General features: G+C 44.7%; 1 protein-coding gene across 4 annotated transcripts in view; it reads right to left on the bottom strand.

Moving 5' to 3' along the window:
- The window catches only part of ddr1 (discoidin domain receptor tyrosine kinase 1), a 38,985-nt gene extending 25,223 nt beyond the window's left edge, over window positions 1-13,762 (bottom strand). For 2 of the 4 annotated variants that reach the window (XM_062399900.1, XM_062399901.1), the window contains exon 1: window positions 13,415-13,762. The gene's annotated coding sequence lies outside the window, so the exon portion shown is untranslated. The remainder of the gene's footprint in view (window positions 1-13,414) is intronic. The other 2 variants (XM_062399899.1, XM_062399903.1) reach the window with 1 other exon arrangement.
- Window positions 13,763-14,370: the final 608 nt, after the last annotated feature.

Here is a 14,370-nt window from a genome sequence, read left to right as displayed (position 1 = left end):
AGATGGTCTAATTAGCTGGCCCTATTTACTCTCAAATTATTTATTCTGTTTGTTCGTGAAATAGCAATCATGTATCCAAATTAGTGATTTTAAACCTACTTTCCCTCAATAAGAGAGAGTATATGTGGAGTGCCCCGTCGGAGATAATTTTTTGGAATAAATAAAAAACAGATGACGCTGCAAGATTGGAGAAATTAGAACCAGCGGGTGTGAATGAACAGATGTCGACGTATTCCGAGTTAATGGGGACACAAACATAGTCTGTGCAAGAATAGTACAAAGTTAAAAGACTTCTCTTGTTACCACATCATTAATGGCCAGTTTCTGGTAAAAAACTTTTTTTTTTAAGAGCGCTGTTGATTCAACATTATGATCATTTTGGGGGCTGAGTTTTGTCATGTATTTTTCTTACATTTAGTTAAGCCTCATTAACACATAATATTGGAAACACACATCTCTAGATAACACAATAAAGTTCAGCCAAATGCCACTTAACAACCTCCGAATTGATCATTCAGTTGAATTAGAAACACTCTTATGTACTTTTCAAAGTGAGAGAGCACTCTATGCTTTCTTCTTGAAAAACTTTTGTGCATTTTGTCCAACAACACCCACACAATTTTAAAGAACAACTATATGAATCATAATGAAATCTTGAAATACCAACTTTCGGTTAAATGTTTCTGCCAAACAAGTTTTCCAGAACATTATGATGTCGGAGTGAAGTTGACCTTTGCAGATCTTTCAGATATAAAATGTCATCACTATATACTTTTATCGTATCAGTAAAATTGTGTCCTAAATGGCTTATAAATGAATGAGCCAAAAAAGTTTTTCGTGAGATACCTTGATCTTTGACAATCAACCTCTAATAAGTCCATTCTTCAGTCCAAATGGACTCTTGTACCAGATGTAATGAGATCTCCATGAAGCGCGTCTGTGATACTTAGCGTCACAGTGACCTTGACCTTTGATCACCAATATCAAATCCGTTTATTCTTTATAGACAGAGTGAACATTTGTGCCCGATTTGAAGAAATTGCTCCCATGTGTTCCTGAGATATTGCGTTTACAAGAGTTGCGTGGACAGGCAGACGTAAATAAGGACGGACAACAAGGAAACATAATGCCTCCTGATGGATGTTGCCAGCATGGAGGTATAAAAATAAGCACATTTCATAGCTCTTTCCTTTGTGCATATCTTATTTTTGAACGTGTTTGAGGCAGACTGCCAGTGCTGGAGCAAGAGGAAGGAAAGGAAACCTCATGATAAGTGGAAGTCTGAAGTGGGGGTGACAGCTGGGAGAGACAGAGGGGCCGGGCCGCCTTCCCTGTAGACCCTCTGTGTTTCGGCTTCATCTCTGACTAGACTGGGACAGGCCGGCAGCTGACACACAGCTGTAGTGACAGAAGATCGGAGGTGGGGAGGTGGGGAGGTGTGTGGGGGGGGGGATGTATGGAAACAGAGTGAATATTAGAGTAGAGTTAGCTCAGGGACACCAGGGCGGAGACGTTGGAACAAGAGCAGTGATGACATGGGTACATGTGTGTTTGGGAGGAGGGAGGTGGTGTAGAAAGTGACTTATGGCCTCATAGTCAGTGTGTGTGTGTGTGTGTGTGTGTGTGTGCCTGGGTACGCAGGGTGTGTATGTGGCCATAGAGGAGATCTCAGGGATAGCCAGCCAGTGCAGCTGTCCTGAATGGGAGACACAACGCACCCGATCCACGGTGCATGTGTTCCAAGAGGGGAGAGAAACAGAGAGAGAAAGAGAGGCTGACATCTCTCCGTCCAAAGAATACATGCACACATGCCAGATGCCAAAATGGTGAATTATGGTCTGGCAATATATGCGTGCGTAGAATCTGGCAACAAATCCAAAGCAATCAACATGACAACCACCACAATGTCAAAGAGTATCATCCTCGACAGTGCCTCATCGCCGTTTTGTCAATGAGGCGGAAACGGGAGAACAAACTTTTACCCGCGACGTCATTGACGCGGGACGAAAACCAGACAAATGTTTCAAGGAGCGGGAACAACAGTGACCACAGTCGTCCAAGAACATTGTTGCTGGGAAAGTCAAGTGTTGCTGAACAGCTGTGGTGAGCGCTCACAGGGAGGCAGCAGGGCCCGCTGTGTGGAGGAGAGGCCACAGCATGGAGCCCAATGGACCCTCTCACGTTTTGACTTGTGGCTAATCCATGAACGGGACTAAATTAACACTTATGAACAGCTGCTACTTGTGTCCACCCAATCAAACCACAACAACACAGTCGAGAGCAGAGAGACACAGGAGAACTTTTTAGCATAGCAGCCATTGCATCATTAGAGATATCTTGCCAGAGTCTCTATAATTAGATTGCTTCAGTTAAAAAAGTGGCAAGACTGCCTTGGCACTAGTTAGCTTCGTTTCAGGAGAGGCCCTCGCGCAGGAATCAAATGTTACCGTTCGTTATTCTTTCCACTTCCTTCCAGTTTGGTAATAAAGCCTGTCAAAATGTCAGTGGTGACCTTAAGATCATGTGCTTTTGCATTTTTAGCTCATTAAATGTATGCATTACATCACCACCGAACATTTTTCCAAAGCACAACTAATTTTAAAGAGAAGATTTTCTTCAGGATTCCTGACCGTGAATTCCAGTCTGTCAGAGCAGAGTGAACTAGAGGCTTGAAGAGACTTGAACCTTATGAGAGGTAATCAATCACAATCAATGTTTAGACATTTTTCTCTCTCAGTCACATTATCCGCAGCCAAGACACAACAGAGCTGCAGAGCTTTCATTCACAGCCAATGTTTGCCAAGTTTGGGTTTTGCTAAACAAACTGAATGCTGAGATTCTCAGCAGCTCATTTAAAAATGAACTGTTGATGACAGTTCTGTGCGACATTCACACTTATTCTCTAAAGTTTTCAAATGAAAATGAGCTCCATCCAGACCAGTATTCTAGCTTTGTAACAGAGGTAAACTCCACCCACCTGAACAGCACATGGCCATTCATGTACAATGATCATAGAAGTGGTGGTGTAAACAGGAAGCAGATTGTCTATTAAGTTGTTTGTTGCAGAAAATACAAGAAAGACATCCAACGTTGAGGTGGGCAAAAATGTCCTAATAGACTTAGAGCTGTTAAATAACTGTAATGGACTACAAAATACAATATTTATCTCTGAAATGTATCAGAGAAGAAGTATGAAGCTACATAAAGTGGAAATACTAAAGTACAAGTTACACATTGTGAATAAAAAGATTAACATTTGAGATTTAATGTATTTGTGACATTGTGTAGTGTCCAGCCTTCAGATGTGAAGTAATCATTAATCTTATTGGGTGCCTGGTTGAATTGGATGGTCTTCTCTTAACTAGGGAACAAAATAGCCCTAGCCCTAAACCTAACCCTTTTTATTTAATTAATAAAATAACAAGCAGCTAGGGGCCGAATATTAAAATCAACATTGGATAAACCCAGGATCCCCCCTCCCCCAGGCCCAGCTTGTTTTACAGGGCAGCTGACACCCCTGGTTTTGGTTCATCCAGTAAATGTTAAGAAATCAGCCTGAAACTTGAGCCATGCCACATGAGCAAATAGTACAGAGAAACGGACACAATTGAAAAAAGATAATAAGCAAGAGAATAATACTGTAATAATAAATATGATTTGCTCTCTAAGCTTTCTTGTTCCAAACACAGGTCACGTGTTCAGTCCCCAATCATGGCCCGATATTAAGTACCACGCTGCATGTGTTGGACGTGACTAATGGCCGCGGGGGGGGGAGTAGCGAGCTCTTTGTTTTGGATTTCCATCAGTGTGTGAGGACGGCGGTGAGGTCACACTCACCGCCACCCTCTGTGTCCTGGAGAGAAGGAAGCTCAAACTAATCTCTAACCCTCCCCGCACTTTGAAGGGTGGGAAACAAGGTCATTCGATGGCTACACACAGGCTTGTTTCGGTGCGACTGGGAGGCAGTGGGAGTGAATTGCTCGTCTCTGCGGGGCCACTGTTTCCTTGTTTTTACTGGAGACGCACTCCGAGGCCAGGCATAAGTTGTTTGGCTGCAAAATATCTGTTCAGGGGGTTCCTTTGGTCTCATCTTGAAATAATTGCCTTGAGCTTTGTTTGGTTACATATTAAAATATCACTCAGTGTGACACTTATTTTACTCCCAGCAAGGACAAAGCACAGCCACTCCCCCACTGCTACAGTGAAGAAACTAAGAGGTTTTAGATAAGCTTGAGAAATCCGCTCTAAAACTGAAAGTACAAACAGGGTACTTCTAATTATTACCGCTGTTGTTTTTTTAGAAATTAAAATATCAAGACATATTCCTGAAGATACGGGCGAAGGGGGGGGCTGGGTAGAGGGAGGCAGAACATCACATGTAACTTCTGCTGTGGGAATTACATTTTTGTGTTACAGCACAAAAACAACGGCGTCGGCCTTTATCACCAAAAACCCTTGAATCTCGCTGTCTTTGTAAGTTGACTTCTTCATCCACGTCTCCTATGCATCTTTCTTAATCCTGAGATATTTGTATTCTTTTGTTTTGGTCAGTTTTACATTCTCACGTGGGGTCACTCGGACATTCAACTAGGGGGGCTGGCAGGAAAAGTTCATGAAAGATTTCCAATGGCAACTGACTAATGCTGAAATTTCCGACAAATGTCAAAAGATCAGTGCCGGTCTGAAGCTTTAAGTAACAGTGGGTGAAGGTTGGTTCCGTGCTCCTCTGTTGGTCATCGTGCTGACCACACACTGGTCACCACATTGAATAACTGTGCATCATATTATTCACCTAAACCAGGAAGAGCCAGTCACGTCTGTGGAATCTGATTTTACTGAGTTTTACCACAGGAGGAGGAAGCAGAGAGGGAAAGGAAGGATGAGTCACTTAAACGAGGGACAGAGAGCTGATGGAGACGACAGGAATAGTGGCCGAGTCAGAAAAACAAATTAAACAGCAGCCGCCAGAGAAGGAGAAAGTGCAGCATCAGACAGGAGGATGACTTCAGGAGGCGGTGAATCATGAAGAAGGAGCACGGTGAGAGGACTGTAAAAATTAAAACACGTTTCCTGGAAGACTTGTGGGAAACATGAAATGACTCATTAAGACAGCTCAGCTCTCACAAAACAAAAAAAAACTATTCAAAGCAAACCTTCCCAGTGGCACCGACTCATTCGGGCAGCAGAGCAACACAGCTCATAACAAATCTAATTCATGAGCTAACACCGGCGGTAGTTTAGCAGAGCTGAGGCTCTAGGGCTGTGTAAAAACAGGTGAAAACTAATGTAACACAGTTAGTGCTCGGCTACACTGAGCAGAAATCAATCATCGCTTATAAGGGGAAACTTCTTTCCTCTTTCTTGTGGATACATGGAAGCAGATCCACTTGGCCCCTCGGTCCACTCCATAGGCAGCGCTGCTCAGCATATGCTCATGGTGGACAGAGACAAATGGTGACTGATTACCACAAGCTGCTCTGGCAAGTGAAGAATGCCTTCATCAACGGCAGCCACACGAGACTCTTTGAAAGTGTAGAGACGAAGAATTAGGCCGAGCTTGTAGACAGAGACATAATTTCTTCTGGTTTCTTTCTGATTGGTTTTGTGTTGAAGTGGCAGTGCTTGAGAAACACTGAGGAATTTAAAATAATAGGGGTTTGATTTGTGATTTGTCGAAATACTTGAGTTTCATACGATGTTACATCACTTCCCTCATTTCTCCATGCGTCCTTTACGTTAGCGTGGTTGTTCAAGCAAAACATTCACTCGAGACTGAAAGAGACCAAATCAGCTGTTTGCCCCTCTGCCCACGCAAAGTATCATAGATGCCTGTAGATTTCTAGTGTCTCCTCAAAAAGTTTGAAGTTTCTTCCTCGTGTCCTACAGTTGTCCCTCATTTGTATTCCCCCCCCCCCCACCACCACAATTTCCACTTATATTGCTTCATTTAGTCTGTCTCGTTTGTATCCGTATGTTTTCAGTTGAAGAGCATAATTACGGATGATACGAAGACAATCCCGTACGTTTCCGTATACGCATCTAATTTTAAGCACAAATGAGCCTTAAAGCACACACATTTAAACTAGATTAAACAACACATAACATTTTGTATAATGTACAAAATCTCATTCAATCCAAGTCCAGAGGTCCTTCAAACACACAGGGGGAAACCAAACCAAAAACAGGGAGTTGAGCAGTTTGTAGATACTGTTCAGTACGGCTGTCCTGTGTACTTCTACGCCTGTGGTTGGCAATGGTGATCTACATCAGTATTTTAATCATTGCCTCGTTTTCTTTTATACTAGTAATGGTGATTACTATAGTCATTATTATTATACCTGTTGCTGTTATGCAGGTATTCCCAAAAGGATATGGTGTTAAAAGAACCTTAGAAAAGAAAACAACAGGGAGGGTCTGAGGACATTTTTCACATATTTTTCAAACATGGTCTTCATTAGAAAGCCTGTCAGAGACACCGTTCCTCTGGCTCTTCTTCTCTAGTGATGAACTGCACACCTATCGTGAGGGAGCAGGTACTGAACACTCTCTTTGTTCCACACAAAGCCGAAGAATGTTACTCAAATTCCTGCCACCCTAGTTTTCAGCTCTCGTCCGTCCAATGAAGATGTCTCCTGTCTGTTTAAATCAATGAAATTCCTGTTCTGTTTTGTCTTCAGCTTATTTGCTAAGATTTGTCAAACACTGAGGACGGCTCTCTGCTTTCTACTCAGCAGGACAGAACCTCTCGGCTGAGTGCACACACACACACACACACACGTACACACACACATACACCACATACACACACACACACAGATCAGAGTCTTTCGTATAAAAAGCAACTTAGAAATGCCTAAAAATAATCCGTTTTATAAGCAATAACATCAAATAATAGGCTGATGTCCTTCAGGGTGGTCCCTTCAAGTTGCCTGTCAGGTCATGGTAAACGATATGTAGTAAATTGTCATAACTGCGTTTTAAGAGAAATGGCCGAGGGATTTTTCTGTAAAGTAAGAGACAGGCTAGTGTGCCTGGTTTGTACTTTGCAGGAACATGCGCTCCAGACTTGAGTTTCATTACCATGGACTGTAATATTAAGATAGACGACAGGACAACGCCCCAAAAGTGAAGCCAATGCGTCTTGTTCGACCCTTTGTTGCTGGCAGCAGTTTGAATCATGAACCCTGCCTCCTCCGTTTTAGCAGATGGGACATGTGCCAAACTAAAAAGTCAAAATACATTCCATGGTTCCTGTCATTTTAGGTAGTTGTCAAATGTTTGTGTTTCTGGTAAGTTTGTTTGGAATTTGTTACACTCTGGGCCCCAGACGTCTTAATGCAAAGATGGCAGAGATTTTATATGTTAGCTTAATCTCTGGATAGTAGAAGAAAGTGTAGAAGCTTTTATTTTGTATATTCTTATTTTATGTGCATGTTTCAAGGAAGCGATCTTTGAGTTTGGGTGCCCAAAAAGCGGATTTTGGAAGAAAATGATGTTTTGTGATGTGCGAGCAAAAACCAATAAAGAAGTATTTTTAGAATCACAATTAATTTATCATGAAAAAAATCACGCGATTCAGCGAACATGATGAGAGGCAGCATCTGAGCTCCATATGCACAGGACTTTTGATGTTGTGTGAAAGCTGAGATATGACAAAGAACAGCGAGCTTAGAGCTGTTAGCACCTCTGGCGATCGATGTGATTGACATGAAGTCCGTTGTTTATGAGCTGCATCCTGTCAATCAGAAAGTCGAGTCCTCTCTCTCTGTGCATGCCAAGGAAAAACACAAGTGAATTGCTGTTATCGTTTCTTGTGGGAAACAGGAAAACCGTTTTGACTGACAGAAACTGTAACACGGATTTGGTTCTCAGGGCCTCAAGCTTCATACATGCCAGCACATGCAGTTAAAACTGACTTCAGCGCTTTTTTCTCTCACTATAATTCGACTAGAATGAGAGGAGTGCCATTTCACTCTCTGGTGAAAGTAAGTTGGTGAACGACCTTTCTCTCCTTAACTAAACGTGAACCCAATTTATCTGCTTCACCACTGAGCGAAGATTAGTCCTGAATTTGACCTTAGCTGAAGCGTGAGTGTGAAGGTCATAATGAGAATCTAGCAGGTGTGTGGTAGCATTAGCATGTTGATATGAGAGCGTGGCTGCAGAGCTTGCTATGTGGATCCCTGGTTCTAGTTTGACACCGAGGCCGTTTTCGGGCTCTGGTGTGATGGCAAACTGCTGCCCACTTCCCTGAATTCAATTTGCACTGACTCAATGCCACCTGTCAGAGGACAAGTAAGAGGCAGAGCGGAGGATGAGGTGAGGAGATGAAGGAGAGGCATGTGACAGCACAGTGCTACTCTCACAATGGACAGAGAGAAAACGACCACAGACAGAGGCACAGACAGAAAGTCGGAATACGCAATGTTTCGAGGAAAAGTCCCTCCAGTATTTGAACGAAGAGACTCAGGAGGATGGGACAAATGCAATTCCTTTCCCACAGGAGAGCAAGAATTAATCATCCGGGGAGGAGCTATCGAAATGGAGAGAATTGAAAGAGGGATAGAGGGAAAGAGGGAGGGATCGCCCGAAGTGAAACGGTACACCAGAGAGAACAGGTCAAACAGGAATGAGTTCAGCGAGACTAAGCATTTTGAGTAAAAGTGAGAGAAACAGTCTGACCTAACGCAGCCTCCTAACAGACGCCTTCTTCTCATAATGAATGACAGCCAAGCAGAGAGAAGATCTTTACGCAGCAGTTTGATGTTTAGCTACAGCAGTGAGCAAACAAAAAAACACAATCTCAGAAAAGCTCCAAGCTGATAAATTAACTGATAAATATAAGGCCAGGGCTTTTCTAAAACCCCAACTGAGATAAGCTAAATTACACATCACACAGCCGTTTCCTGACGCAACTCCTTGCAGGGAGCCAGGTTCGGCCCACTCAATGTGGACGTCGGTAAACTTCGATTCATCATCTGAATATTAAAGAAGTAGGTAACCCTCGATGTGCAACACAATTTTCTTCCATGTTCAAACAAGGTTTCAAAAGCACCTACTCTGCCAGAGGCCAGTAGTAATCATTACTGGTGTACTGGGCCACGAGAGGCACGGTGTGTGCTGGCAAGTGGCAGCTTAGGCGAAAAACACCACCACAGTGAGAGGACTTGAACCGGGATGAGAAAAGAAACTAAAGAAGGAAAGACAGAGAGAGGGCGGGAGAGAACAGAGAGCACACTGCCTTTTAAAGTTGTCAGAGTTTCCAGCTTTCATAAGGTTCATCTTATTTTTCCAGAAGCGATAACTTCAACTGCCAGTTGTTGGCAGGACGTGCGAGGCAACATGATATGATTGACAGCTGGTTTTAGCTCACAGGATTCTGCACTTGTACAGAAGCATATGTGGTCTTTTCCTAACTGGATCATTAATTCAGCATCGTAGGGTTCTAAAGGGGGATTTCACTGATTGTAAAGTCTGTTTAAAGGAACTTGGGGGAAAGCACTACTGGAAAAGGAGGAAAATGTTGCATCAAGCTTTTTGTGAATCCAGGGGGAGCTGTGCAAAGTCTGAAAAATGACGTGTGGAGATAGAAAGAGATCACAAGATATCTGTAGCCAGCTCCTCATCTACGTTGCTCTAATCACTACCTGCATAACATACAGAATCTCAAACTAAACTCTTGGTTGCATTGTGGGTAATGTCGGGTTGGAATAAATGGAATAATAATGACAAAAACTGTCTGTCTGTCAGTTTTGTGATAACAACCTTATTAATATTAAAAACAATTCTCACAGTTAAGAAATTCTAAATAAGGGAGTGGTTACCTGCCAATTTGTACATTTTTTGCACATGTTGATGGACAATGAATTCGATTATATATGTATTAGCACCTGCAAATAGCTGTCTTTCATTTTGGGACATTTGCAAACACATGCAGGGTTTTAGGCGACACCTTGATGAGAGTGTGGATTTGAAGAAACCTCAGCAGCAGTATCAACCCAGTGTGCATACATTCACAAAACAACATTGCTATCTGACCGAGGAAACCACGACGGGAAAAGCAAATAAATGAGGACACTCACAGGGACGATAACAGAAAGGGAGGGTGAGGATAAGATGGACGAGCAGAGGAAGGAGGGAGGAGGAGGAGGAGGAGGATAAATGAAACATCTAGTGCTGCTTCAAAGGGAATGGGGAGATAGGAGATGAAGAAGGAGAAAATGCGTGATCACAGTCAGATGTGATCAATTAGGGGATGAAAGCTGTGCTGGATGTCAGGGTGAGATGGAGGGACAGGGCAGTGAAGGCAAGCCGGGGGAGAGGGGAGGGGTGATCTGAAAGATGGACAGACTTTGGAGATTCATAGGCAAGAAATAAAAATGAGAGATTTGCGAACTCACTGACAACTAATGCCCGAGAACACCATGGATCCCGCTTTGAAGTGTCACCGCCCATAAGACGATGAGTTTGGTTCTCTGACAGTTGCATCGGGCTCGCTCTGCGTGTGACCACAAATAACGCCAAATGCAATTAAAAAGATGAGTTGTCTAGACATGAGGTGGGAACTGGTTTAGCAGAACAGGGTGAACAGTGGAGTGCTGCATTCAATTGGTTTCATTTCCCACCAGATGAGGAACATAGCGAGAGGAGGCACCGTGTTGTCCCTTTGTGCTTAAATGAATTCTTCCACCGAGCTTGAGGTTCCCGCTCAGTCTGTTGGGAGCCAATTACGACCGGACACAGAGTTGAGCGGAGTTGTTGTCTAACACACGATTGTTATAAGAGGAAACAGTCCTCTTGGATTTGAAACACCAAAAGCATCATTGAACTCTTTCATGCGGTTTACTAGCCACATTAGCCACATTGCTATAAAGGCCGGGCATCTGTGCAAAACATGCAATTCAGTCATTGTGCGAGATTTGCCTTTAGATTTCTATTCTTCTCCACCTGTTTAGAGGCTTTTCAGCAGAGTCAACGACCTGAAACCCACACAGAATGGCATAAAGCACCGACTCCCACCAAAACAATGAGCCAGATAGAGCACAGCAGCCTGAGGTCAATGATCATCCAGACTATACAAACCAGCGTTCCCACCATCGACACCAAATCCTGCTCCTGTGTGGGTGTACGCTTGTGTTTTCAATCACCAAATAACAGAAATAACACAAAATCTCACAAGACTTTTGGAGATTATTCTTAAAATTTTCTTAAGACCAACAAAACCAACTAGAATGGCACCTCCGCCAAAGCCCAACCGACTCTCACACAGATAATAATCCCTCTAAATATTTCCCCCTTTATTTTAATCGAGAAATGTGAATTATTACCCGGGAAACATCCTATCTCCAATGACAGTGATCCTGGATCTGCCCCCTGATCCTGAGTTCTTCTCCTGATCCGTACCACAACTTTCCACAAAGTTTCATGGTAATCCTTCCAGTAGTTTTTTTCCCGCAATCTTGCATATAAACAAACCAACAAACAAACGGACAGGGGGGAAATCATAACTCTCTTGGTGGAGTTCACAACAGTGATTCCATCAAAGTTGTCGGACCAATCACTCTCCTCTCTCCGTACTTCTCCTCAAATCCTAAATGATGCAATTAGAGGCACTTTCTTCTAACTGTGCTTCGACAAAGGCAAATCAATTTTGCCTAAAACAATTCCCCTGGTGGGTGCATTTACAATTATACTCACATCATTTGTTTATGCAAGTGTTTAAAATATTCCACCTCCGCTGGACTGCTGGACCGCACTGCTGATAAAAAGCAGCTCTGTCGGGCCAACGGCTCTCGTGGGATGCTCTGGGAGAATTAGCAGCCAGATGCCCATTAGACGGGGCTCCAGCCGACCTGTGCTCGCCGTGAGGGACTGTACACCAACACTCCTTCTCACTTGAAGCCTTTGCTACAGAATGAAGAGGGAGGAGGGGCGAAGAGAGGATAAAGTGGCCTTTTACAGCCTCTCTATCTTTTGGCAAATAGCACATGGAGCCACACCAACCCCCCCACCTCCTCCCGAAGGTCTAACAATGCTACCCCTCCTCGGGACTGCATGCTCAGTCCCTGCCCCCCCCCTCCAGATAACAAACTACCCACATTAGATGGGACAAGTGACTGCCCGGTGCACTGCACACCCACTGAAACCCATGGTTGATTCCTCCATCAGGCCACATCTTACTCCTCACTGCATGCACAAACACACAGGAACAAGCTGGCAACAGAGACGAACGCAGTCACACCCCGATGTTCACCTCTCTCATTCCATCATACACAAATAAAGAGGCACCAAGCTGGAATGTGCATGTTGAGCACAACTTTCCATTGATTTCTGCAGTAATCATCTATAACACTAAACGAGTCCCTCTCACCTCCCTGCTCTCCTGGCTCATGAAAACACAAAATGTAAACATCCTGTTCAAAGTCCAAACCTTCAGGCTGCTCAACCACAAGAGTCTGACATGTTCTCTCCTCCAGTGCCAGGTCGCGCTGCCACTTAGCCACGCTCAGGTTGGTTCACGGTGATTGATTCACTCCACAAAGGAGCAACCGCCTCATACAAGGCCAGAGGTGAATGAAACCAGAGTTGATGGTCCCACTGGAAGTCACCTGTGGTGCTGGGAGAGGTCGAAGGGGTTTAATGGCGGGTGCGATGGCCATGGACCACCTGGATGTGAGGAGCTCAACCTACACATTAGACTTTTTGACTGAGGAACACATTGAGGCCTGCTGCTGTTTGAAAGCTCCACACGCAGAGGAATTACTCTTGTTGAACTTGTGAGGTTTGGTGAATGAGGTGCGACGTGGGGCTGGTGCAGAAAGCGTTTAACAGGCTGTGAGGGAGGGAAACGACTGGTGACGACCAGGAACAGTGCGAGGGTCTGTGGGGGAAGATTTGCAAATGATGGAAGAAATCAAAAGTCCATTGAGGTGGATATAAACATTGTGATAGCATTAGTCATTGCCCCCATCGGGGCTCAGAATAATGTTTTCTCTGCTGCCAAGGGCCCACATTTAGAGAGATGTTGGACTGCACGGTTTGCAACAGGACGCGACTATGATGTACACTGTCAGAGTATTTCAGCCACGCAGACACAGACACACACACGAGCACACACACACACACACACACACACAAGCAGAGACCCAGGGCGCAATGTTACACCTCATATGCTCTAACCAACTGCCCGTGGCCAACGTCCTGAGCTGCCGTGGCCGCCTCACACCGAGACTCATTGACGCCAAACCACTAAGAGACACACACACACACACGCACACACAAACTAACACACACAGACAGCGGGAAATACTCTATCCGCTGCAATATTATGATCATTATAAGCCGGGTTTGAAATGCGTAAAGTGCGCGTAAAGTGCGCGTAAAGCAGGATCTGGAGGAGTTAGTCGGTACTCACCTAAAAGACCCGGAGAAGTGCGCTCTGACAGCGGGGCAGACTCCCCCGTGAAGCTGCGTCTCTGCCTCGAACCACTGAATAATCCAACCTGAGCTCCGGAGCAGCTGCGGGCGACTTGTGTCAGAACTCAGGAAAACAACCGGGACGCTCCGGAGCCGTTTCTCCCGGTGGGTGAACGCGCACTGACACGTCGCGTCACCCCCACGGGAGACAACTTCACGACAAAGGGAGAACAAAACTGAAAAGTAAAAGCGGCGGTGCGGTCTCCGTTGTGTTCCCTCCGCTCGTGGCCGCTCACTGAGCCCGATTCCCGGCTGTGTGTGGCTCCTTCCCTCGGTCCAGGGGCTCCGCGGCTCGGCCGGCAGGCGCCACCAGGTGCTCATTTACATAACTACACTGGCTTGGTCCAATCACAGCCCAGAGCAAGGTGTCTGAGCGAATATCTCAACAGGGCCTCCGTCCAATCAGCGCCTCGTGTGGGCGGGATCTGCGACCCTAACAATGCTGTAGAATGAGATACAGTGTGAAGGGGAGAGAGGGAGGGGAGATAGGAGAGAGGGAGGGAGAGAGAGAGAGAGAGAGAGAGAGAGAGAGAGAGAGAGAGAGGAGGGAGAGAGAGGGAGAGGGGGAGAAAGAGAGAGGGAGAGGGAGAGAGAGAGGGACAGAGAGAGAGAGGAGAAGGAGAGAGAGGGAGAGGGAGAGAGGGAAGAGGGGGGAGAGGGTTTGTTTCTTTGCTACAGAGATTTGGAGAATATGACATATGATCCAGCAGCACACAGTGTGGTGGTTTCACCTTGTTAACCCTTTGCATGTTAGTAAATTGGCACCATGAGGTTTCAACCCACGTTTTTTAAAGGTTCAGTTTGTAAACGATCTACTGGCACAAATGTAATGTAACATAATCCTGGTGACGTTTTATATTTTTACTATATGTATGTACTACATACATTGATACA

The sequence above is a fragment of the Platichthys flesus genome, chromosome 11, assembly GCF_949316205.1.
Source record: "Platichthys flesus chromosome 11, fPlaFle2.1, whole genome shotgun sequence".
NCBI lineage: Eukaryota > Metazoa > Chordata > Actinopteri > Pleuronectiformes > Pleuronectidae > Platichthys > Platichthys flesus.
The sequence above is the reverse complement of the archived record's forward strand: the minus strand, read 5'-3'. Positions and strand labels throughout refer to the sequence as shown.